The following is a 26,209-nucleotide window of genomic DNA, read 5'->3' as shown; positions in this document are numbered from 1 at the left end:
CAATTCCATGTTTGAATCCCTCCAATTAGGCTTCCACTCCTGCCGCAGTACCGAAGTGGCTCTCATCAAAGTCACAAATGACATCCTTTGTGACTGTGACAAAGGTAAACTGTCCCTCCTCATTCTTCTCGACCTGTCTGCAGCCTTTGACACGGTTGACCACTCCATTCTTCTCCAACACCTCTCCACCATCGTCCAGCTGGGTGGGACTGCCCTCGCCTGGTTCCATTCTTATCCTAATCGTAGCCAGAGAATCACCTGCAATGGCTTCTCTTCCCACTCCCGCATCGTTACCTCTGGTGTCCCCCAAGGATCTATCCTTGGCCCCCTCCTATTTCTCATCTACATGTTGCCCCTCAGTGACATCATCCGAAAACACAGCATCAGTTTCCACATGTAGAAACATAGAAACATAGAAGATAGGAGCAGGAGTAGGCCATTCGGCCCCTCGAGCCTGTTCCGCCATTTAATGAGATCATGGCTGATCATCCAAATTCAGTACCCTGTCCCTGCTTTCACCCCATATCCCTTGATCCCTTTAGCCTTAAGAAATATATCTAACTCCTTCTTGAATATATTTAATGAATTGGCCTCAACTGCTTTGTGTGGTAGAGAATTCCACAGGTTCACCACTCTCTGGTTGAAGAAATTCCTCCTCATCTCAGTCCTAAATGGCTTACCCCTTATCCTTAGACTGTGACCCCTGGTTCTGGACTCCCCCGCCATCGGGAATATCCTTCCTGCATCTAGTCTGTCTAGTCCTGTTAGAATTTTATAAGTTTCAATGAGATCCCCTCTCATTCTTCTAAACTCTAGTGAATATAAGCCTAATCGACCCAATCTCTCCTCATATGTCATTCCTGCCATCCCAGGTATCATTCTGGTGAATCTTCGCTGCACTCTCTCCATGGCAAGAACATCCTTCCTCAGATCTGGTGACCAAAACTGCACACAATACTCAAGGTGTGGTCTCACCAAGACCCTGTACAACTGTAGCAAGACATCCTTGCTCCTGTACTCGAATCCTCTCGCTATGAAGTCCAACATACCATTTGCCTTCTTAACCGTCTGCTGCACCTGCATGCTTACCTTCAGCGACTGGTGCAGAAGGACACCCAGGTCTCGTTGCACTTCCCCTTTTCCCATCTATTGCCGTTCAGATAATAATCTGTCTTCCTGTTTTTGCCACCGAAGTGTATAACCTTGCATTTATCCACATTATACTGCATTTGCCATGCATCTGCCCAATCACCCAACCTGTCCAAATCATACTGGAGTTTCTCTGCATCCTCCTCACAGCACACACGCCCACCCAGCTTTGTGTCGTCTGCAAACTTGGAGATATTACATCTAGTTCCCTCGTCTAGATCATTTATATATATTGTAAATAGCTGGGGTCCTAGCACCGATCCCTGCCGTACCCCACTAGTCACTGCCTGCCACTCGGAAAAAGAGCCGTTTATTCCAACTCTTTGCTTCCTGTCTGCTAACCAGTTCTCTATCCAAGTCACTAATATAATAGCAAAATACTGCGGATGCTGGAAATCTGAAATAACAACAGAAAATGCTGGAAATACTCAGCAGGCCAGGCAGCATCCATGGAGAGAGAAACAGAGTTAACGTTTCAGGTCTGGGAAAGGTCTGGGTTCTGATGAAGGGTCCCAGACCTGAAACGTTAACTCTGTTTCTCTCTCCACGGATGCTGCCTGGCCTGCTGAGTATTTCCAGCATTTTCTGTTGTGATTTCTCTCTCCAAGTCAATACCTTGCCCCCAATCCCATGTGCTTTAACTTTACACGCTAATCTCTTATGCGGGACCTTTTCAAAAGCCTTTTGAAAGTCCAAATACACCACATCCACTGGTTCTCCCTTATCTATTCTACCAGTTACATCCTCAAAAAATTCCAGTAGATTAGTCAAGCACGATTTACCTTTTGTAAATCCATGTTGGCTTTGTCCGATCCTGTCACTGTTTTCCAAGTGCTCTGCTATTACATCTTTTATAATGGACTCTAGCATTTTCCCCACTACCGATGTCAGACTTCCCGGTCTATAATTTCCCGTTTTCTCCCTACCACCTTTTTTGAACAGTGGGGTTACATTAGCTATCGTCCAATCCATGGGAACTGTTACAGAGTCTATAGAATTTTGGAAGAACTGACATGTACATTGATGACACCCAGCTCGACCTCACTACCAATTCTCTCGACCCCTCCACAGTCTCTAAATTGTCAGACTACAGGAAACTTTGGTTTATCCGGAGGTTAACTGTCCGGAATACTCGATCCACCAGCAAAAATCAGGAGCCGTTTCGTTCAGTTCTTTTTCTTTTCGTTGCTTTTTTTCCACCAGTCAGGTTCTGCAAGGTCTCGCTGAAGCTGTTGCTAAGCTACAGAGACACTTGCAAGGTGCGGCCGACTGTTTAGAAGCTGTTGCTAATGTTGTGTTTTGAGTTTTGCTTCAATGAAGTTTGTCCCAGTTCCCGGGTGTTACCTGAAGAGGGTGCTGGGGGGCTCGGTTTTACTTTGTCTTTCACTTTCAGTTTCGGGTTCTGCCATGCAGACAATGTGCTGTAATGTCCACCCATTTACTCAGTGTGGTAAACCACTGTTGTTAGTATTGTTGTTCACTGTTAGTACTGTTGTTCACTCTTGCATATTGTTGTACTTGTCTGTGCATGCCTCAGCTGACTCCGCCCCTGGCTCCACCCTCATGGCTGGGTATAAAGGTCGCTGCTCAGAAGCCTCCGGCCCTTTTGGATACCAGGCAACCACAAGAGGCATGCTCTGTTCTTTGGTAATAAAAGCCTGTTTATTACTTTCTCAATCTCCAGTCTTTTGTAGCAATTGATAGTGCATCAATTTTATTACCAAAGTTAAATGTTGGCTGCGGATGCTGATCAACCGATGGCGCAAAACGCTGAGCAGCAGGCGCTGCTGCGAGCCCTCAGACCAACATGCCTGGACCTAGACCCCCAAGAAGCGGGTTCGTCGACTAAATTCGCACAATGGCTGCGTTGCTTTGAGGCGTATCTGGAAGCCTCGACCGTGACTCTTGATGAAAATAAACTGAAAATCCTGGCCTCGAAGGTGAGCCACCAAGTCTATACTTTAATCCAAGATGTGACGACCTACGCGGCGGCTATCGACCTACTGAAAGGGCAGTATGCACGCCCGGTTAACACGGTCTATGCCAGGCACCTTTTAAGATCTCGCAGACAGCAGCCCGGGGAATCGGTGGAAGCCTTCCTACGGGCACTGCGGGTACTCGGACGCGGCTGCGACTGCAAGGAAGTATCGGCCGCGGCACATGCGGAGGGACTGATACGAGACGCTTTCGTTGCGGGTCTAAGGTCCGACTACTCCCGGCAGAGGCTGCTGGAGAAGGGTGAAATAGACCTGACAAAGGCAGTGTCCCTCGCGCTCTCGCTCGACGCGGCCCACAGAAATATGGACGCTTTTTCCCCTCATCGCCCCGCGCCGTGGACGCCGCAATCTTGGGCCATGGGACCGCCACCTCCGACTGCTGCAGCGATGTCCAAGGCACAAAAATGCTATTTTTGTGGCCAAGCTAAACACCCTAGAGCACGCTGCCCCGCGAAGAATGCTACCTGCTCCGGCTGCGGGAAGAAAGGTCACTACGTTAGCGCCTGCAAAGGGAAGACCGCTAACGCCAGCAGCGCTGCGTGCGAACCGTGGGCGCAGCCATCTTGTCCGCCATCTTGGGCTCCCCCAGCCGCGTGGGGATTGGGACCGTGGGCGCCGCCATTTTGTCCGCCATCTTGGACGCCTCCGACTTCAACCACGGGGGAGCCGGACTCAACCACCGCCTCATCTGACGACCACATCGACTCGCTCGACCATACGCTGGCCTCCGTGACGCTGGACCAATCTCTCCCTCATCAACTGTCCAGGTCCATGATGGATATTACGGTAAACGGCCGCGCCACTACCTGCCTTTTTGACAGCGGGAGCACGGAGAGCTTTATCCACCCCGACACGGTGCGCAGTTACTCTCTCCCGGTCCTGCCGACGCGCCATCGGATCTCTTTGGCTTCCAAAGCCCAGTCAGCGGACGTCGGTGGCTACTGTGTAGTGACCCTTTCAGTAAGGGGCACAGAATACAAAAATTTTAAACTTCTGGTCCTGCCCCATCTCTGCGCTGCCGTTCTACTGGGGTTGGATTTTCAGTGCCACCTTAAGAGTGTCACATTAGCGTATGACGGACCCCTCCCCCCACTCACAGTCTGCAGCCAGCAGCTTTTAAATCGCCCGCCGTGCACCATTTGCAGCCTCTCCACCCTTAAAGTCCCCCCCCCTCCTTGTTCGCTAACCTCACCCGCGACTGTAAGCCCATCGCTACCAAAAGCAGGCGTTACAGTGTTGGGGATAGGAGCTTCATTAAATCTGAGGTAGCGAGACTCCTGAAGGAAGGGATTATTGAAAGTAGCACCAGCCCATGGCGAGCACAAGTGGTGGTAGTGAAGACTGGCGAAAAACAGCGCCTAGTTATTGACTACAGCCAGACGATCAATCGCTACACCCAACTAGATGCATACCCACTCCCCCGCATATCTGACATGGTCAATCAGATAGCACAATACCGGGTGTTCTCGACGATTGATCTGAAGTCGGCATACCACCAGCTCCCCATCAGGGCTAAGGACCGCCAGTACACAGCTTTTGAAGCTGACGGTCGGCTCTATCACTTTCTCAGAGTTCCCTTCGGCGTCACCAACGGAGTTTCTGTCTTCCAACGGGAGATGGACCGGATGGTTGACCAGAACGCGCTCCAGGCCACTTTCCCATATCTAGACAACGTCACCATCTGCGGCCACGACCAGCAGGACCACGACGTTAATCTAGAGAAATTCCTCCGGACGGCCCAGCGGCTGAATCTCACATACAACAAAGACAAATGTATGTTTCGTACTACGCGCCTTGCTATTCTTGGCTGCGTAGTGGAGAACGGAGTCATCGGCCCAGACCCCGATAGAATGCGCCCCCTTATGGAGCTCCCCCTCCCCCACTGCCAGAAAGCACTGAAGAGATGCCTGGGGTTTTTCTCTTACTATGCTCAGTGGGTGCCCAACTATGCGGATAAAGCCCGACCCCTCATCAAGTCCGCCTCCTTCCCCCTGACAGCAGAGGCCTGTGCAGCCTTCACTCTCATAAAAGGAGACATTGCGAAGGCCACAATGCACGCTGTGGATGAGTCCCTTCCTTTTCAAGTGGAGAGCGACGCATCCGACTTTGCCCTAGCTGCAACCCTTAACCAGGCGGGGAGACCCGTGGCCTTTTTCTCAAGGACCCTCCAGGGCCCCGAGATTCGACACTCCTCTGTCGAAAAGGAGGCCCAGGCCATTGTGGAAGCCGTGCGACATTGGCGGCATTACCTGGCCGGAAAACGATTTACCCTGCTCACTGACCAGCGTTCAGTGGCTTTTATGTTTCATAATAAGCAGCGGGGCAAAATCAAGAATGACAAGATCTTAAGGTGGAGAATCGAACTCTCCACCTACAATTACGATATCTTGTACCGGCCCGGGAAACTCAATGAGCCCCCAGATGCCCTATCACGTGGTACGTGCGCCAACGCGCAGGTTGATAGGCTACAGACCCTCCACAATGACCTCTGCCACCCGGGGGTCACCAGGTTCTTCCATTTTATCAAATCCCGTAACCTGCCCTACTCCATCGAGGAGGTCAGGACCATGACCAGGAACTGCCAGATCTGTGCCGAGTGCAAGCCGCATTTTTATAGGCCAGACAGAGCGAGCCTGATCAAAGCCACGCGCCCCTTCGAGCGGCTGAGCATCGATTTTAAAGGGCCCCTCCCCTCCTCTGACCGCAATGTGTACTTCCTCAATATAATTGATGAGTACTCCCGTTTCCCGTTTGCCATCCCTTGCTCGGACATGACCAGTACCACGGTCATTAAATGTCTGAATGACCTCTTCGCCTTGTTCGGTTTCCCTAGCTATATCCATAGCGACAGGGGCTCATCTTTTATGAGCGACGAACTTCGGCAGTACCTGCTCGCGAGAGGCATTGCTACAAGCAGGACCACCAGCTACAACCCCCGGGGTAACGGCCAGGTGGAAAGGGAGAATGCGACAGTCTGGAAGGCAGTCCTTTTAAACTTAAAATCTAAGGGCCTTCCGACCTCCCGCTGGCAGGAGGTCCTCCCTGCGGCGCTCCATTCCATTCGGTCGCTGCTCTGTACACCCACCAATGCCACTCCTCACGAGAGAATGTTCTCCTTCCCCAGGAAGTCCACGTCGGGGATTTCGCTACCAACATGGCTGACTTCTCCAGGTCCCGTCCTACTGCGGAAGCACGTGAGGACCCATAAGGCGGACCCCCTGGTCGAGAGGGTGAGCCTCCTCCACGCCAACCCGCAGTATGCTTACGTGGTGTACCCGGACGGGCGGGAGGACACAGTCTCCATTCGAGACCTCGCACCTGCAGGTGCTCCTGAAACACCCTCTTCGCCACCCACCGCTACTCCTGCCTACCCCCAGGACACAGTCCCCGCACGAGACCTCGCACCTTCGGGTGCCTCTGAGAGACCACCATCGCTACCTCCCATTACCCATGCTCTGACCCCTGTAGACGGCATGCAGCAGCCCCAGGGTCCGCCACCTGCTACACCTCCTCTGAACGAGACACCGGGTTCACCGTTGGATGCTGCACCATCACCGCCGCTGCTGCGACGCTCAGGACGGCTTACAAGGCCTCCTGATAGACTTCAGTACACGAATTTTTAGTGCACTTTACCCCGCCGGACTCAATTCTAAACAAGGGGTGAATGTGGTAAACCACTGTTGTTAGTATTGTTGTTCACTGTTAGTACTGTTGTTCACTCTTGCATATTGTTGTACTTGTCTGTGCATGCCTCAGCTGACTCCGCCCCTGGCTCCACCCTCATGGCTGGGTATAAAGGTCGCTGCTCAGAAGCCTCCGGCCCTTTTGGATACCAGGCAACCACAAGAGGCATGCTCTGTTCTTTGGTAATAAAAGCCTGTTTATTACTTTCTCAATCTCCAGTCTTTTGTAGCAATTGATAGTGCATCACTCAGTAAATAGTAAAAGGTATATTCCGTCTCCTCTATTTATTACTGTTCGGTCAAGATGCAATACTGGCAACGAGGCAGCTGTTGAACTCTCTAGAAGGACGGAAATAGACATGCGAACCTATAGCCGTGATATTGGAAATTGCGACGAGCGGGCCACTCAGCTAGCGACATCAATGGCATTTTGATAGTTGGCTAGCTGTGACGTAGACGGTGGACAGAGTATTGTGCGGGCCAGGCAACTACCGTGAGTGTAGCTACCGTAACTCTGGCTGGAGGAGAAAAATAATTTAAAAAAAAGAAAAAAGTCCGTGGATCTTAAAGGGACAGTGCACATTAAAACTATGACGACCTTGGGACGTATTGAAGAGTTCTCTGGGGATAAGGACAGTTCATGGGAGGAATACGCAGACAGACTGGGGTGTTTCTTTGAGGCCAATAATATTGACAAAGAAGAGAAGAAGCGCTCAGTGTTGCTAAGTGTATGCGGAGCTGCTACTTACTCCGTCCTGCATTCATTGGTGGCTCCTCATAAACTTAGTGAGGTGGATTATGCTGATTTGATTGAGAAGCTGCAGAAATATTTTAACCCAAAACCCTCAGAGATTGTGCAGCGTTTCCATTTTCACAATTGTAAGCAACAGCCTGGACAATCTATTTCAAGTTACATTGCTGAGTTGAGGAAATGCTCATTACATTGTAATTTTGGTGACCATTTAGACAATATGCTCCGTGATCGGATTGTGTGTGGAGTGCTGGACTCGGCATTGCAGAGACAGCTGTTAGCGGAGAAGGCCCTGACGTTCCGACTGGCCGAGGAGAAGGCTTTAGCAGCAGAGGCTGCATCGATGAACACACGTATGCTCCGTACAGAGGCAGCACCATCTCAGGCTGCTGAGGAGGTGCACAAGACCACACATGCAGCTGCTGCTGCGAGAGACATGGAGGCAGCTAAAGAGACAGGAAGAAAATGTTTCCGCTGTGGGGCTCTCCATGGTTCCACTACATGCAAATTTGTGTCAGCGGTATGTCATTTCTGTAAGAAAAGAGGACACATAGCTCGTGTCTGCATGAAGAAAGCTCAGGCTGCTGCAGCAGAGCCAACACAAGCATCGCAGACACACACCCTGACACTGGAGGACAACGATGAGTACACAGTGTATACCACGGAAGCTGAGCAGCTACCCCACAGATGGTGGGGATACACGGCAAATGTGATCATGAATGGGGCACCACTCTGCATGGAGGTGGATTCAGGCTCAGCATGTTCGTTGATAAGTGAAGAGACTTACAATAGGCTGTGGCCAAGTGAACCCCCGGCGATGGCTCAGGTCAGTGGCGTGCTACGGCAGTGGTCCCAAGCTCAACTCCAGGTGTTGGGTATGATTCATGTGGAAGTTAAGTATCAGGCAGTCAAGGACACACTTCCACTTTATGTGGTGGCAGGGCAGGGCACAAGCCTGCTGGGCAGAGATTGGTTTGAGCCCCTCGGTATTGAAGTGACAGGAGTACACACGGTACAGCGACAGCCCATAATGCCTATGTTGGAGAACTATGAAGAGGTTTTTGGTGAGTTCGGGGCCTGTCGGGGACCGCCAGTCTCAATCGAAGTGGACCCAGGGGTAGCACCTAAGTTCTTCAAGGCGCGACCAGTTCCTTTTGCGTTGCACAAGAAGGTGGATGAGGCCCTGGATAAGCTGGTGAACCAAGGGGTTCTCTTGCCAGTGAAGAACTCCCGTTGGGCCACCCCTATCATGCCCATTGCAAAGAAGGATGGGGGCCTGCGAATCTGTGGAGATTACAGATGTACGGTTAATACTGCTGTGTTACCAGATGTGTATCCCTTACCAACAGTTACAGAGCTGTTTTCAACACTGGCTGGAGGCACTCTGTTCACCAAGTTGGATCTCAAGCAAGCATACCAGCAACTGGTCCTGGATGAAGAGTCAGCCGCGCTGTTGACAATCAACACCCACAGAGGACTTTTCCGAGCCACAAGGCTGCAGTTTGGGGTGTCTACGGCTGTGGCAATCTTTCAGAGGTTCATGGACACCCTGTTGGCTGGTGTTCCGGGAGTTCAGCCTTACTTGGATGACATACTGATTACAGGCAAGACACAGGAAGCCCATGATGAGCGGCTGCAGGAAGTACTACGCCGGCTGGCTGAGGTAGGACTACGCCTTCAGAAGGAGAAATGTGTGTTCGCTGCCAATGGGGTGAAGTTCTTGGGATTCCGAGTGGACAAAGACGGTGTGCATCCGACTACGGAGAAGGTGGAGGCTATCAGGAGCGCTCCCACCCCCAAGAACAAGACTGAACTGCAGGCATTCCTCGGACTGTTAAACTTCTACAGTTGTTTTCTCAAGGGCAAAGCCACAATCTTAGAGCCACTGCACAGGCTGTTAGACCAAGCAACAGTGTGGAACTGGACCTCAGCTCATGAAACAGCCTACAGACAGGCAAAGGAACTGCTACAAGCAGATAAGGTTCTGGCACACTATGATGAAAACAAGCCATTGGTGTTGGTGTGTGATGCCTCACCATACGGGCTGGGAGCTCTGTTGGGTCGCATAGAGCCAGATGGCTGGGAAGCGCCCATCAGTTTTGCCTCAAGAACACTCTCAACAACAGAACGTAATTACGCCCAGATTGACAAGGAGGCCCTAGCCATCATATTTGGGGTAAAGAAGTTCAGCCAGTACCTGTTAGGGAGACAGTTCGTCATCTACACAGACCACAAGCCACTCTTGGGGCTCCTGCATCACTCCAAGCCCATGCCCCAGATCATATCACCGCGTATGCTTCGGTGGAGTCTGATGTTGGGGGCCTACAGTTATGAACTTTGCTACAGGCCTGGGAAGATGCTGGCTAATGCTGATGCTCTGAGTCGCTTGCCTTTGAACCGGCCGATGGCTGAGACGCCACCACCCCTGGAGGTGCTTGTAGTGTATGTAACCGTTCCACCTTTAAGAGAACTATTTTAAGAGTTGCACTACTTTATCTTGGCTGCTGTATACTGTAATACCGGCGGTGACCACACCGGTATATAAGTGCTGTGTAATGATTTATTGGGCAGTTCCGCCCTGACCTTCGACTAGTAAAGACCTGTTAAATTTTACTCTTGTGGTCTGTGTAGTAATTCTCAATATAACACACAGACTTAACAGTGGCGACGAGTACGATCTTACCCTGCGGCAGAGATACATCCAAGGCAGTTTAACGGGCGTTGAGAAGAGGCATCCGCCCTCATCATTCTGCTGAGAAAAGACTCGGGTCTGCAGAGCAAAGGAAGAATTCTGACACGAAGCCTTCCATCAGCAACAGGCAGTGATCATCCCTTCTATCACAGTGGTGGGTAAGCCGATCAGCGACGAGAAGCAAGTCGGCCACGTTATCTGTGAAGTAGGGGAGGGAAAAACGGAGGATATAAGGGCGGAGAACTCGACCACGGCCGGGGAAAAGAGCCGGACAGAAGTCGGGGCCAGAGGCGCTGAGACTGGGGCAGCGTAAGGCACGGAAGCCGCGGTGAATGCAAACGCAGCCAGTGTGAGAGACCGCAGCGAATGCAAACGCAGCCGGAGTGAGAGACCGGGCTGCAAGCGGGCTGGGAGACGCAACAGCGTCGAGAGAGAGCTCGACCGCGACCGGTGAAAAGGGCCGGGCAGCTACCGAGGCCGCGAGGCGCACCGACAGGGACAGCGTAAGGCGCGGGAGAAAATTTTTAAAAAAAAGAACCCGCGGGGAACTCAGCCGCAGCCGGGGGGGAAAGGACCGGACTGCAAGAGGGGCTGGGAGCCACGAATTGAAAACCGCTGGGGAGGGCGAACGCAGCAATATGGCAATCGCCATTACAGCCAGCGGGAGAGACAGAGCCCGAGCGAGCGGGAGAGACAGAGCCCGAGCGAGCGAGACCGAGTGAGCGGGAGAGAGAAGAGACCGAGCAAGCGAGCGAGACTGAGCGAGCGAGGGAGAATGAGACCGAGCGAGCGAGGGAGACCGTGCGAGCGAGGGAGACCGAGCGAGCGAGGGAGACCGAGACCGAGCGAGTGGGAGTGACAAGAGACAGCCAGCGGGGGTGAAAGGCAAATGCGGAAAGCCGCCATTTTCGTAGGCGGGGAAGAAGACAAGCGCGGGAAACCGCCATTTTAAAAAGGCGGGGAAGAAGACAAACGCGGGAAACCGCCATTTTGAAAAAAATAAATAAAAGAAAACGTTTCTTTTTGTTTCTCAAGAAGATTGCGAGGATGCCTAAGCGTGGTAACATCAACGATTTCGATCCCGATGTTGAAGATTGGGCCACGTATGTAGAACGCATAGAGATATATTGTAAGGCAAATAAAATATCAAATGAAGATAAAGCACTAACCTTACTAAACTCAATGGGTGCAAAGACATACGGGCTATTGAAGCATCTTCTATCACCAGCTAAACCGGCGGATCAGACTTTCGCTAATATTGTTGCTGTCCTGAAGGATCATTTGAACCCCACACCGCTGATGTTAGCGGAACGATTTAAATTTTATGCGAGAACGCAACTGAAAGAGGAAAGCAACGCGGAGTACTTAATTGAAATGCGTAAGCTAGCGAAATACTGTCAGTTTGGGGAAAGACTGACAGAGGCACTGAGAGACAAATTCGTGTGTGGATTGTCGAAAGAAGGAACCCAAAAGCGGCTGCTTGAAGAGAATGATCTTACACTTGATAAGGCTGTCACTATTGCAGCATCGCACGAAGCCGCAGTGAGAGGCACTGCGGAAATGCAGCTGAAGGCAGCGGTACTCAGCGTAGATCAAATGGCTTTGGGTACAATGAAATGTTATCGTTGTGGAAAGACAACACACAATCAGAACCAATGCTGGTTTAAAAACCAGGAATGCAGAAAATGTGGCAAGCTTGGTCACATAGCTAAAGTATGCCAGTCAGGAAAGAAGACCAGCAACAAAACGTCACCGCAGGAAATGTGCAGAAAGGTACATAAGGTGGCTGAGAAGAGTTCGGATGAACAGAATTCGGATTCAGACTCCAACAGCCAGGAACTGGGCAGTCTGAGAATTCACAATGTGAGTAAGGAAGCTGACCGACAAACTATCTGGGTCACACTGCAGATAGCAGGAGTCCACGTGAAGATGGAATTGGACACTGGATCGGCGTTGACGGTCATGAATAAGCAAGATTACAAAAAGTTATTCACACATATTCCCCTACGGGATACGGAGATAGTATTGCAGACATACACGGGGCAAAGAGTATACCCCATCGGAAAGATAAAAGTCAAGGTGGTACACAAGGGCAAAGAACACCAAGGAATGAACATATATGTACTAGATCATAGATCATAGATCATAGAGATAGGAACAGGAGTAGGCCATTCGGCCCTTCGAGCCTGCTCCGCCATTCAATGAGATCATGGCTGATCTTCGTCTGAGATCATAGCTGATCTTACCAGTTCAGTACCCCGTCCCCGCCTTTTCTCCGTAACCCTTAATCCCCTTAGCCTTCAGAAATATATCCAATTCTCTCTTGAAAATATTTATTGAATTAGCCTTCACAGCCCTCTGTGGCAGGGAATTCCACAGGCTCACCACTCTTTGAGTGAAGAAATTCTTCCTCATCTCTGTTTTAAATGATTTGCCCGCTATTTTTAGACTGTGGCCCCTGGTTCTGTGCTCCCCGGCCATTGGAAACATTCTCTCTGAATTCAGCCTGTCCAGGCCTGCCATAATTTTATATGTTTCGATGAGATCCCCTCTCAATCTTCTAAACTCCAGTGAGTACAAGCCCAAACTATTTAATCTCTCTTCGTAGGTCATTCCCGCCATTCCAGGTATCAGCCTGGTGAATCGCCGTTGCACTCTTTCCATGGCAAGAACATCCTTCCGCAGATGGGGCGACCAAAACTGTACACAATACTCCAGATGCGGTCTCACCAGCACCTTGTACAGCTGTAGTAAGGTATCCCTATTCCTATACTCGAACCCCCTTGATATGAAGGCCAACATACCATTTGCCTTCTTAATCACCTGTTGCACCTGCATGCTCTCCTTCAGTGACTGGTGCACAAGAACACCCAGGTCCCTCTGCACTTCCCCATCTCCCAATCTATTGCCATTTAGATAATAATCTACCCTCCTGTTTTTACCCCCAAAGTGGATAACCTCGCATTTATCCACATTATAGTGCATCTGCCACGTATCCGCCCATTCCCCCAACCTGTCCAAATCGCACTGTAGCCTCCTGACATCCTCATCAGAGCCCACCCCTCCTCCTAGTTTAGTGTCGTCAGCGAATTTGGAAATATTGCATCCAATTCCCTGATCCAGATCATTTATATATATTGTGAACAGCTGGGGTCCCAGGACAGATCCTTGCGGCACCCCGCTGGTCACTGCCTGCCACTCCGAAAACGAGCCGTTTATTCCAACTCTCTGTTTTCTATCCGCCAGCCAGTTCTCTATCCACGTTAATACTTTGCCCCCAATCCCATGAGCCTTAATTTTGCATGATAATCTTTTGTGTGGAACCTTATCGAAGGCTTTCTGGAAGTCAAGGTACACCACATCCACTGGCTCTCCCCCATCTATTTTACCAGTTACTTCCTCAAAAAATTCCAGCAGATTAGTCAAACACGATTTACCCTTTGTAAATCCATGTTGACTCTGTCCGATCCTTTCCCCATTTGTCAAGTGCTCCGCTATTTTATCCTTAATAATGGACTCTAGCATTTTGCCCACAACCGATGTAAGGCTTACTGGTCTATAATTCCCTGCTTTCTCTCTACCCCCCTTTTTAAATATTGGGGTAACATTAGCTACCCTCCAATCCACGGGTACTGTTCCCGAGTCAATGGAGTTCCGGAAGATGATCCTTAGAGCATCTGCTATCTCCAGGGCCATCTCCTTAAGTACCCTAGGATGTAGTTTATCAGGCCCCGGGGATTTGTCGGCCTTCAGTCCCCTCAACTTACCCAACACCATATCCCTAGAGATACTAATTTCTGTCAGCTCCTCCCTCTCATTAGTCCCTATGTTTGCCGATATTCCTGGGAGGTTATTTGTGTCCTCCTTTGTGAATACAGAACCAAAGTATGAGTTTAATTGGTCTGCCATTTCCTTATTCTCCATTATATATTCTCCCGAATCGGACTGCAAGGGACCGACTTGGGATTTTACCAGTCTTTTCCTCCTGATATACCGATAAAAGCTTTTGCAGTCTGTCTTTATGTTTGCTGCAAGTTTACTTTCGTATTCTATTTTCCCCTTCCTGATTAATCCCTTTGTCCTCTTTTGCTGTATCCTGTACTGCCCCCAATCTTCCGGTCTGGTGCTTTTTTTTGCCAGTTGATATGCCCTTTTTTTTGATTTTATGCTGTCCCTAATTTCCCTCGTTATCCACGGTTGAGTCACCTTTTTAGGTTTATTTTTATGCCAAACCGGTATAAACATGTTCTGGAATTCTTCCATTCTATCTTTGAATGCTTGCCATTGTCTATCCACTGTCAATCCCCCCAGAAACACCACCCAATCAATCTTACCCAATTCCCGTCTCATACCCTCGTAATTCCCTTTATTTAAGTTCTGGACCTTAGTCTCTGATTCAATTTCCTCACTCTCCATCTTGACTGAGAGCTCGATCATATTATGATCGCTCTGACCCAAGGGGCCTCGTACAAGAAGATTGCTGATAAGTCCCTTCTCATTGCACAATACCCAGTCTAAAATGGCCTGATCTCGAGTCGGCTCCTCGACATATTGGTCCAGATAACCGTCCCGTAAGTCCTATTGAATAGTGGTGTGATATTATCATATATATCCGGGCAGGGTCTTCATAACTAATAATAAGAAATTTAATTAATTATATAGAATGGAGCAGGTGATGTGTTACTGTTGCGAGATGTGGGAGCCGGTGAACCCCATTGAGGCTAACGGTGATTACATCTGCGACAAGTGTTTGCTGCTAGAGGAACTCAAGTTCCATGTTATGGAGCTTGAGACCGAGCTTCGGACACTGCGACACATCAGGGAGGGGGAGAAGTTCCTGGACTCTATGTTTCAGGAGATGGTCACACCTATGAAGTTAATTACTGCAGATGTAGTCCGTGGTCAGGGACAGGACGGTGTGACTACGAGTGAGGAAGGTACAGGGATCCAGGATGTAGTGTTGAAGGAGACGCAGCCCTTGTTCTTGTCCAGCAGGATCGAGGTTCTTACTCCCTGTGAGGGCGGGAGCGGGGACTGCAGGGAGGATGAGCAACCTGGCCACAGCACCATGGTACAGGGGGCCATTCAAGTGGAGGGAGTAAAAAGAAATGTTGTAGTGGTAGGGGATAGTATCATTAGGGGGATAGATAGGGTTCTCTGCAGTCAAGAGCGGGAGTCCCGAAGGCTGTGTTGCCTGCCTGGTGCCAGGGTTAAGGACATCTCTTCTGGGCTGGAAAGAAACTTGCAGTGGGAGGGGAAGGATCCAGTTGTCGTGGTCCATGTTGGTACAAACGACGTAGATAGGACAAGGAAGACGGTTCTGTTAAAGGAGTATGAGCAGCTAGGGGTCAAATTAAAAAACAGAACCTCAAGGGTAATAATCTCTGGGTTATTACCTGAGCCACGAGCGAATTTGGCTAGGATAAATAAAATTAAAGAGTTAAATGCGTGGCTCAAAGACTGGTGTGGGAGAAATGGGTTTTGCTTCTTGGGACACTGGCACCAGTACTGGGACAGGAGGGAGCTGTTCTGTTGGGACGGACTCCACTTGGCCAGTGCTGGGACTAGAGTCCTGGCGAATCATATAACTAGGGCTGTAGAGAGGGCTTTAAACTAATTAGTGGGGGGGAGGTTTCTAGAGAGCAAATAATAGAAATGACAACAGAGAAGGTCATAGACTTAGGTAGCAGTGGGGGAATTAAAAAACAGAATGTGTCAGGAAGGGACAGAAGGTATGGAGTAAAAAGTAAAGTACTAAAAAGGGAAAAAACAGGAACTAAGTGTTACAAAACATATTTGAAAGTTCTTTATCTGAATGCACGTAGCATTCGTAACAAAATGAATGAGTTAACGGCACAAATAATGACATATGGGTATGATCTTGTGGCCATTACAGAAACATGGCTGCAGGGTGACCATGACTGGGAATTAAACATACCAGGTTATTTAACAATTAGGAAGGACAGGCAGGAAGGGAGAGGAGGTGGGGTGGCTATGTTAATAAAGGAAGGAATCACTATAATACAGAGAAATGATATTGGGTCAAAGGAGCAGGATAGTGAAACAGTTTGGGTGGAGGTAAGGAATAATAAGGGGAAAAAAACACTAGTGGGTGTAGTCTATAGGCCTCCGAACAGTTGCAACTCTGTTGGACGGAGTATTAATCAGGAAATAGTTGAGGCTTGTAATAAGGGAACAGCTATAATTATGGGGGATTTTAATTATCATATTAACTGGACAAATCAAATTGGGCAGAGCAGCCTTGAGGAAGAGTTCATTGAGTGTATTAGGGATGGGTTTCTTGAGCAGTATGTAACTGAACCGACCAGGGGGCAAGCAACCTTAGATTTGGTCCTGTGTAATGAGACAGGATTAATTAAAAATGTCCTAGTAAAGGATCCCCTTGGAATGAGTGACCATAACATGGTTGAGTTCCATATTCAATTAGAGGGTGAGAAGGTTGGATCTCAAACAAGCGTGCTGAGCTTGAATAAAGGAGACTATGAAGGTATGAGAGCGGAATTAATTAGAGTGGACTGGGAAAATAGATTAAAGGGTAAGACGGTACATGACCAGTGGTGTACATTTAAGGAGTTATTTTACAACTTCCAAAAAAAATATATTCCACTGAGGAAAAAAGGGTGTAAAAGAAAAGATAGCCATCCGTGGCTAAGTAAAGTAATTAAGGATAGTATCCGACTAAAAACAAGGGCATATAAGGTAGCCAAATCTAGTGGGAGGATGGAAGATTGGGAAGTCTTTAAAAGACAGCAAAAAATAACAAAAAGATTGATTAAGAAAGGGAAGATAGATTATGAAAGTAAATTAGCAAAAAATATAAAAACAGATAGTAAAAGTTTCTATAGTTATATAAAAAGAAAAAGGGTGGCTAAAGTAAATGTTGGTCCCTTAGAGGATGAGACCGGGAAATTAATGGTGGGAAACATGGAGATGGCAAAAACACTGAACAATTATTTTGTATCAGTCTTTACAGTAGAGGACACTAAGAATATCCCAACACTGGACAAACAGGGGGCTCTAGGGGGGGAGGAACTAAATATGATTAAAATCACTAAGGAAGTGGTACTTGGTAAAATAATGGGACTCAAGGCGGATAAATCCCCTGGACCTGATGGCTTGCATCCCAGGGTCTTGAGGGAAGTAGCGGTAGGGATTGTGGATGCATTGGTAATAATTTTCCAAAACTCACTGGACTCAGCAAAGGTCCCAGCAGATTGGAAAACTGCTAATGTAACACCCTTATTTAAAAAGGGTAGTAGGCAGAAGGCTGGAAACTATAGACCTGTTAGCCTAACATCTGTGGTTGGTAAAATGTTAGAGTCCATTATTAAGGAGACAGTAACGGGACATTTGGATAAACATAATTTAATAGGGCAAACTCAGCATGGTTTCATGAAGGGGAAGTCATGTTTAACAAATTTGCTTGAGTTTTTTGAGGAAGTAACATACAGGGTGGATAAAGGGGAACCAGTGGACGTAGTGTATTTAGACTTCCAAAAGGCATTTGACAAGGTGCCACACAAAAGATTATTGCTCAAGATAAAAAATCACGGGATTGGGGGTAATATTCTGGCGTGGGTGGAGGATTGGCTCTCTAACAGAAAGCAGAGAGTTGGGATAAATGGTTCGTTCTCAGATTGGCAACCAGTAACTAGTGGTGTTCCGCAGGGGTCAGTGCTGGGTCCCCAACTCTTTACAATCTATATTAACGATTTGGAGGAGGGGACCGAGTGTAACATATCAAAGTTTGCAGATGATACAAAGATGGGAGGGAAAGTAGTGAGTGAGGAGGACATAAAAAACCTGCAAAGGGACATAGACAGGCTAAGTAAGTGGGCAGAGATTTGGCAGATGGAATACAATACTGGAAAGTGTGAGGTTATGCACTTTGGCAGGAAAAATCATAGAGCAAGTTATTATCTTAATGGCAAGAAACTGGAAAGTACTGTAGTACAAAGGGATCTGGGGGTCCTGGTGCACGAAACTCAAAAAGTTAGTATGCAGGTGCAGCAAGTGATTAAGAAGGCCAATGGAATGTTGGCTTTTATTGCTAGGGGGTTGGAATATAAAAACAGGGAGGTATTGCTGCAGTTGTACAAGGTATTGGTGAGGCCGCACCTGGAATACTGCATACAGTTTTGGTGTCCATACTTAAGAAAAGACATACTTGCTCTCGAGTCAGTACAAAGAAGGTTCACTCGGTTAATCCCGGGGATGAGGGGGTGGTCATATGAGGAGAGGTTGAGTAGATTGGGACTCTACTCATTGGAGTTCAGAAGAATGAGAGGCGATCTTATTGAAACATATAAGATTGTGAAGGGGCTTGATCGGGTGGATGCGGTGAGGATGTTCCCAATGATGGGTGAAACTAGAACTAGGGGGCATAATCTTAAAATAAGGGGCTGCTCATTCAAAACTGAGATGAGGAGAAACTTCTTCACTCAGAGGGTGGTAGGTTTGTGGAATTTGCTGCCCCAGAAAGCTGTGGAAGCTACATCATTAAATAAATTTAAAACAGAAATAGATAGTTTCCTAGAAGTAAAGGGAATAAAGGGTTACGGGGAGCGGGCAGGAAATTGGACATGAGTCTGGGTTCGGAATGGTCATGGCCCTGTGGGTAGTGGAGCGGGCCCAGGGGCCGTGTAGCCTTGTTCTGCTCCTACTGTGTTCTAATTCTGTTAGATTTCAGGAGATGGTTTTATTCCTGTTCCTGGCTGGGGTGGAGATCGCCTTTACAGAAGGTAAGTACTGTAGAAAATATAGGGACAGAGTGATCTCCTGGAAGAATTTCGATCGCCTAGATGGGTCGGAGAGGAATTTCCCAGATTTTTTTCTCCCAAATTGGCCATTGGGTCTTTATCTGGTTTTTCGCCTCTCCCGGGAGATCACATGGGTTCGGGTGGATGCAGAGTGATAGAAGATTTGAGGTTAGGATCAGATCAGCCATGATCTTATTGAATGGTGGAGCAGGCTCGAGGGGCCGATTGGCCTACTCCTGCTCCTATTTCTTATGTTCTTATGTTCTTATGTTGAAAACATTCCAGGAATTCCTCCTCCTCAGAATTTTTACTAATTTGGGTAGTCCAATCAATATGTAAATTAAAGTCACCCATGATGACAGCTGTGCTCTTATCGCACGCTTCTCTAATTTCCCTTTTTATGCCTTCCCTCACCTCCATATTACTATTTGGAGGCCTATATATCACACCCACTAACGTTTTCCTCCCCTTGCTATTTCTCATTTCTACCCATACAGATTCCGTTTCATCCGAGTTAATATCCTTCCTTTCCATTGCATTAATCCCCTCCTTTACCAGCAATGCTACCCCACCTCCCCTACCTTTTTGCCGATCCTTCCTAAATATTGTATATCCCTGGATGTTAAGTTCCCAGCCTTGCCCACCCTGCAGCCACGTTTCTGTAATCCCAATCAAATCATACTTGTTTACCTCTATTTCCACAACTAATTCATCCACCTTGTTCCTAATGCTTCTAGCATTAAGATACAAAGCCTTCAGGCTTGCTTTTTTCACACTCTCATTATGAATTAGTTTGGCCCTTTGTGTTTCTCTCCTTTGCTTATTGCTTCTCACCTTTCTACCATCTATTTCTGACTTCATATGACTTCCCTCTTTTCCACTACCTAGGTTCCCATCCCCCTGCCAAATTAGTTTAAATCCTCCCGAACCGCCCTAGAAAATATTACCCCGAGGACATCGGCTCCCTCACAGTTCAGGTGTAGACCGTCCCCTTGGTACAGGTCACTCCTCCCCAAGAACTGGTTCCAATGCCTCAAGAATTTAAATCCCTCTCCCTTGCACCACTGCTCAAGCCACGTATTTAGCTTATCTATCTTACTCTCTCTAAACTTATTAGCTCGTGGCACTGGTAGCAATCCAGAGATTACTACCTTTGAGGTCCTACTTTTCAATTTAGCTCCTAACTCCCTAAATTCAGCTTGTAGGACCTCCTCCCTCTTTTTACCTACATCGTTGGTACCTACATGTACCACGACAACTGGCTGATCCCCCTCCCCCTTCAGAATGCTCTGCACCCGCTCCGAGACATCCTTGACCCTTGCACCAGGGAGGCAACATACCATCTTGGAGTCTCGGTCTCGGCCACAGAAACTCCTATCTATCCCCCTTACAATTGAATCCCCTATCACTATAGCCCTATCCCTCTTTTTCCCGCCCTTCTGTGCAGCAGAGCCAGTCATGGTGCCCTGAACCTGGCTGTTGGTGCCTTCCCCTGAGGGAGGTCCACCACTTCTGGGACGGGAGTGGATCAGGAAAATAAATATGGACTGGCACTCCCTAAAGGCAATAACGGTAGATTCCGGGAAAAAGAAAGATGTCAAACCTGAACGATTGTCCAGAATATTGGATGAGGGCATATGCAGCAGTGACAGTGACAAAGCAGAGAGTGAAAACTCGGTGAAATCAATCAGCTCAGACTCTGGAACTGATGATGGTAAGACCAGCCCATGTGCAAAAGACAAGCCTAAAATGGACTTGCAGACTAATGATGGAAAAACGAAGGAGTGCATAAATGCTTCAGAAGAGAACAAAGTATCAGAACAGAATTCCACTGAACAACAACAACATAGTTTGACAGAGAATTCTGAGTCTGTCCAGTCTACAGACATGCACATTTCCGAGGAACACCGGGCTCGAACTCAACTCAATTTCAAACTGCAACAGCCATTAGAACAAATGATTCGCCGTTTTGAGCAAGAGATGAATGCAAAGAAAAAGTTCTTTGACACAGAGTTGGAGAATCTGGGAAGACAGCAGAAGCAGCTGATTGAGAAAATGGAGCAGGAACACACAAACCGTCTGCGCGATGAGGCCAAACGAATCAAAGCTGAGCAAGAAAGGGAATATGTCAAATTCATCGATCAGTTGAAAGCTAAGAAAAAAGAGCACCCTTTTGTGAGCAGTGTCAGCAGTAATAAGCCACTCGGGATTGGTGGCAGAGGCAAAAGCTGAAGTGATGGAGGAAATAGAAGACAATAGAGAAGAAGCAGAAGATGATGACTCATCTGAACCATTATCACCCCTACCAGGTCACGCACGTGGTCCCTCCGAACTGAGCCAAATCAGTCTGGAAGTAGAAAAACTTCCCAAGGTACTCGAGCCTTTAGAAGTCAGCAATGCTGGTTCTGAGGTTACGAAAGTTCAAGCTGTTAAGTCCAGTGAAGGACTATTAGATGAGTCACCCCAGCAACGACAAACTACTCCACAACTCTATACGCCTAATGATGAAGCAGAGATACCCATAGTATCTACCTCCGATTCGGTGATACTGCAACCAGATGAACCCGACACTGGCATTCAAGCCGAATCGACCTTGCCAGAAGAACCTACTACACCACCGAGAACGACTACACCACCGAGGCGTTATCCGGACCGAGTCAGGAAGCGCAGGAGGTGACTCCGCAGAGACTGAATCTGTGAACTGTTTTTACATGAAGTTGTGTATATATGTTATGATGTTATGTTTAATGGAGAATATATATACTGTTAAGCTAAAAAGGGAGGATTGTAGTGTATGTAACCGTTCCACCTTTAAGAGAACTATTTTAAGAGTTGCACTACTTTATCTTGGCTGCTGTATACTGTAATACCGGCGGTGACCACACCGGTATATAAGTGCTGTGTAATGATTTATTGGGCAGTTCCGCCCTGACCTTCGACTAGTAAAGACCTGTTAAATTTTACTCTTGTGGTCTGTGTAGTAATTCTCAATATAACACACAAACTTAACAGTGCTGCTACTGGAGGAGGTTCCGGAGGCCCCACTCCATGCCCAGCGGATTGGCAGCCTCACACAGAAAGATCCAGTCTTATCACGGGTGCTCCGCTGGCTGCTGCATGGCTGGCCCTCCGAGGTCCAGGAGGAGCATTTCAAGCCCTTCGTTCAGAGGCGCCATGAAATGTCTGCACACAAGAACTGCGTGCTCTGGGGAAGCCGTGTGGTGGTTCCTGCCGCCGCAAGAGAGGAGGTGCTGAAAATGCTGCATGACTCACACCCTGGGATTATGCACATGAAGGCGTTGGCGAGAAGCTACGTCTGGTGGCCGGGGTTGGACCGAGACGTGGAGGAGGTGGTAAAGAGCTGTGGGACATGTCAGCTGACTCGCCATAGCCCATCCAAGGCTCCCCTTCACCCCTGGGAGTGGACCACTCGTAAATGGTCAAGACTCCACATTGACTTTGCAGGGCCATTTCAGGGGAAGGTCTTTTTGATAGTGGTGGATTCTCATTCGAAATGGCTGGAGGTGGCTATCATGAGCTCCATGACATCCAGTGCAGTGATCAATGCGTTGCGTTTGCTGTTTGCCACACATGGGGTCCCCGACGTGCTGGTTTTGGACAATGGAGCAGCCTTCACGTCAGCAGAGTTCAAGGCTTTTGCAGGCAGAAATTGAATCCGCCACGTGACCACAGCGCCCTATCACCCCTCCTTTAACGGGCAGGCAGAGAGGATGGTGCAAACCACAAAAGAGGCACTGGTGAGGATATCGGTGGGGGACTGGCAAACCAGATTGGCCAGGTTCCTGTTATCACAGCATACCACACCAAACTCAGCAACGAGGAAGAGTCCTGCCGAGATGCTGATGGATCGCCGGCTGGCGACTGCACTGGACCGGCTACACCCGGACTACAGGGATGAGATGCACACAAAGCAAGAAGAGCTGGCTAAGAAGCACCAGGGCACCGCCAGGCAGTTCGAGCCGTCAGAGACTGTGTTTGCCCGTTGCTATGCAGGAGGAGACAAATGGATGCCTGCCGTGGTGGAGCAGGCCACGGGTCTCCTGTTGTACAGCGTCCGTACACCTGATGACCAGCTACACAGATGCCACGTAGACCAGCTATGGGGTCGTACTCTGGTGAGAGTAACAGAGATGTCACAGGCTAGGCCATTGTCTCCACCACCTCTGCCAGGCAGTGACGGCCTGCTTCCTGCAACAACGACGGAAGCCACATCGACAGAAGGTGTCACGAAGTCATCAGCCACGGAGGAAGGTTTTCCTGCGGCTAGCAGTGGCACCCCGACTATGCCTGTCCAGCGGCGCTCAAGTCGGGTTAGATTCCGTCCCAGACGCCTGGAGGACTAAGGGGTTTTATCTGGGGGAAAGGAGTGTTGTGTTTTGAGTTTTGCTTCAATTAAGTTTGTCCCAGTTCCCGGGTGTTACCTGAAGGGGTGCTGGGGGGCTCGGTTTTACTTTGTCTTTCACTTTCAGTTTCGGGTTCTGCCTTGCAGACAATGTGCTGTAATGTCCACCCATTTACTCAGTAAATAGTAAAAGGTACATTCCGTCTCTTTTATTCATTACTGTTCGGTCAAGATGCAATAGCTAAGCAACAGGGTTTGTTGCCAGATACGGAGCTCAAAAGCTCTGTATGTTTCAACATTAGCGCTGGTTTGTCCGGCAGTTTTGATGGGACGGCAACAGCTCGGTCCCGTCGGTGCCGGATATCACAAAGTTCCCTGTACTTGTCCGACATCCAGTTCTGGATAAGCAGAAATTTTCTCCAATTAAATATTGGGAAGACCAAAGCTATTGTTTTTGGTCCCTGCCACAAACTCGTTCCCTGGCCACTGACTCCATCCCTCTCCCTAACATCTGTCTGAGGCTGAACCACACTGTTCGCAAAATTAGTGTCATATTTGACCCTGAAATGAGCTTCTGACCACATATCCACAGCATAACAAAGACCACCTATTTCCACTTCCGTATCATCGTCCCTCTCTGCCCTTACCTCACCTCATCTGTGGCTGAAACCCTCATCCATGCCTTTGTTACCTCTAGACTTGACTATTCCAACGCACTCCTGGCTGGCCTCCCACATTCCACCCTACGTAAACTTCAGGTCATTCAAAACTCGGCTGCCCGTGTCCTAACCCACACCAAGTCCTGTTCACCCATCACCCCTGGGCTCGCTGACCTACATTGGTCCCTGGATAAGCAATGCCTCGATATCAAAATTCTCATCCTTGTTTTCAAATCCCTCCATGGCCTCGCCCCCCCCCGCTCCCTATCTCTGTAATCTCCTCCAGCCCCACAACCCCCCAAGGTATCTGCGCTCATCTAATTCTGCCCTCTTGAGCATCCCTGATTATAATCGCTCCACCATTGGTGGCCGTGCCTTCTGTTGCCTAGGCCCTAAGCTCTGGAATTCCCTCCCTAATCCTCTCCACCTCACTACCTCTCTTTCCTCCTTTAAGACGCTCCTTAAAACCTACCTCTTTGACCAAGCTTTTGGTCATCTGCCCTAATTTCTCCTTATGTGGCTCAGTGTCAAATGTTTTTGTCTTTTAATACTCCTGTGCAGCGCCTTGGGACATTTAACTACGTTAAAGGCGCTATATAAATACAAGTTGCTGTTGTTGCTGTTGATGGTCCACAGCGCCTCATGGATGCCCAGTTTTGAGCTGCTAGATCTGTTTTGAATCTATCCCATTTAGCACGGTGGTAGTGCCCCACAACACGATGGAGGGTGTCCTCAGTGTGAAGAAGGGACTTCGTCTCCACAAGGACTCTGCGGTGGTGACTTCTAATAATACTGTCATGGACAGATGCATCTGTGGCAGGTAGATTGGTGAGGATGAGTGGGTTTTTCCCTCGTGTTGGTTCTCTCACCACCTGTCGCAGGCCCAGCCTGGCAGCTATGTAATTCAGGACTCGGCCAGCTCGGTCAGTAGTGGTGCTACCGAGCCACTCTTGGTGATGGACATTGATGTCCCCCACCCAGAATACATTCTGTGCGCTTGCTTCTCTCAGTGCTTCTTCCAAGAGGCGTTCAACGTGGAGGAGTACTGATACATCAGCTGAGGGAGGGCGGTAGGTGGTAATCAGCAGGGGGTTTCCTTGCCCATGCGGGACTTGAAGCCACGAGACTTCATGGGGTCCGGAGTCAATGTTTAGGACTCCCAGGACCACTCCCTCCCGATTGTATACCACTGTGCCTCCACCCCTGGTGGGTCTGTCCTGCCGGTGAGACAGGACATACCCAGGGATGGTGATGGAGGAGTTTGGGACATTGGCTGAAAGGTACGATTCTGTGAGTATGTCAGGCTGTTGCTTGACTTGTCTGTGGGACAGCTCTCCCAATTTTGGCACAAGTCCCCAGATGTTGGTGAGGAGGACTTTGCAGGGTTGACTGGGCTGGGTGTGCCGTTGCCGTGTCCGAGGTCGATGCCGAGGTTGATGCCGGGCAATCCGTCTGGTTTTGTTCTTTCGTTCTTCTTTCTTTACATCAAAGAAATTTAAAAGTTCAATGTCTTACTTAAGAACACACTGATCATTTTAATATTTATTTTACCAGGTAAAAAAATTTAAATCCTGACTTACCTGTTGATAGAAAAATTGAAGGGTGCTGCACGAGCATTCAGTGTACCGAGCCAGCAAGGGTATGGTGGGGATATTAGCGAGATTGCTAAGAATTATAGGGGAAAACTGTCTTATTTTTATGATACTCATCTGACGGAACATGAAACCCGTCCGACACTGCTGCTGCTTCTTTCGTGAAGCATGTCTTTCAGATGAGACGTTAAACCGAGGCCCCGTCTGCTCTCTCGGGTGGACGGAAAAAGATCCCCCGGTCACTATTTTGAAGAAGAGCAGGGGAGATATCACCCCGGTGTCCTGGGACCGATATTTATCGGTCAATTAACACCGAAGAACAGATTCGCTGATCAGTTATCACGTTGCTGCTTGTGGGATCTTGCTGTGTGCAAATTGGCTGCCTCGTTTCCCTACATCACAACAGAGACAACACTTCACAAGCACTTCATTGGCTGTAAAGAGCTTTGGGACATCCTGAGGTGGTGAAAGCCATTATATAAAATTTGTTTACTGATTATCGTGTCAGCAGAGGCTGGCTGGCTTGCTGAAATACAGATTGAA

This window comes from Somniosus microcephalus, chromosome 1 (assembly GCF_052327205.1).
Source record: "Somniosus microcephalus isolate GS21.2 chromosome 1, FLI_Smic_1.0, whole genome shotgun sequence".
Taxonomy (NCBI): Eukaryota; Metazoa; Chordata; class Chondrichthyes; order Squaliformes; family Somniosidae; genus Somniosus; species Somniosus microcephalus.
The sequence above is the reverse complement of the archived record's forward strand: the minus strand, read 5'-3'. Positions refer to the sequence as shown.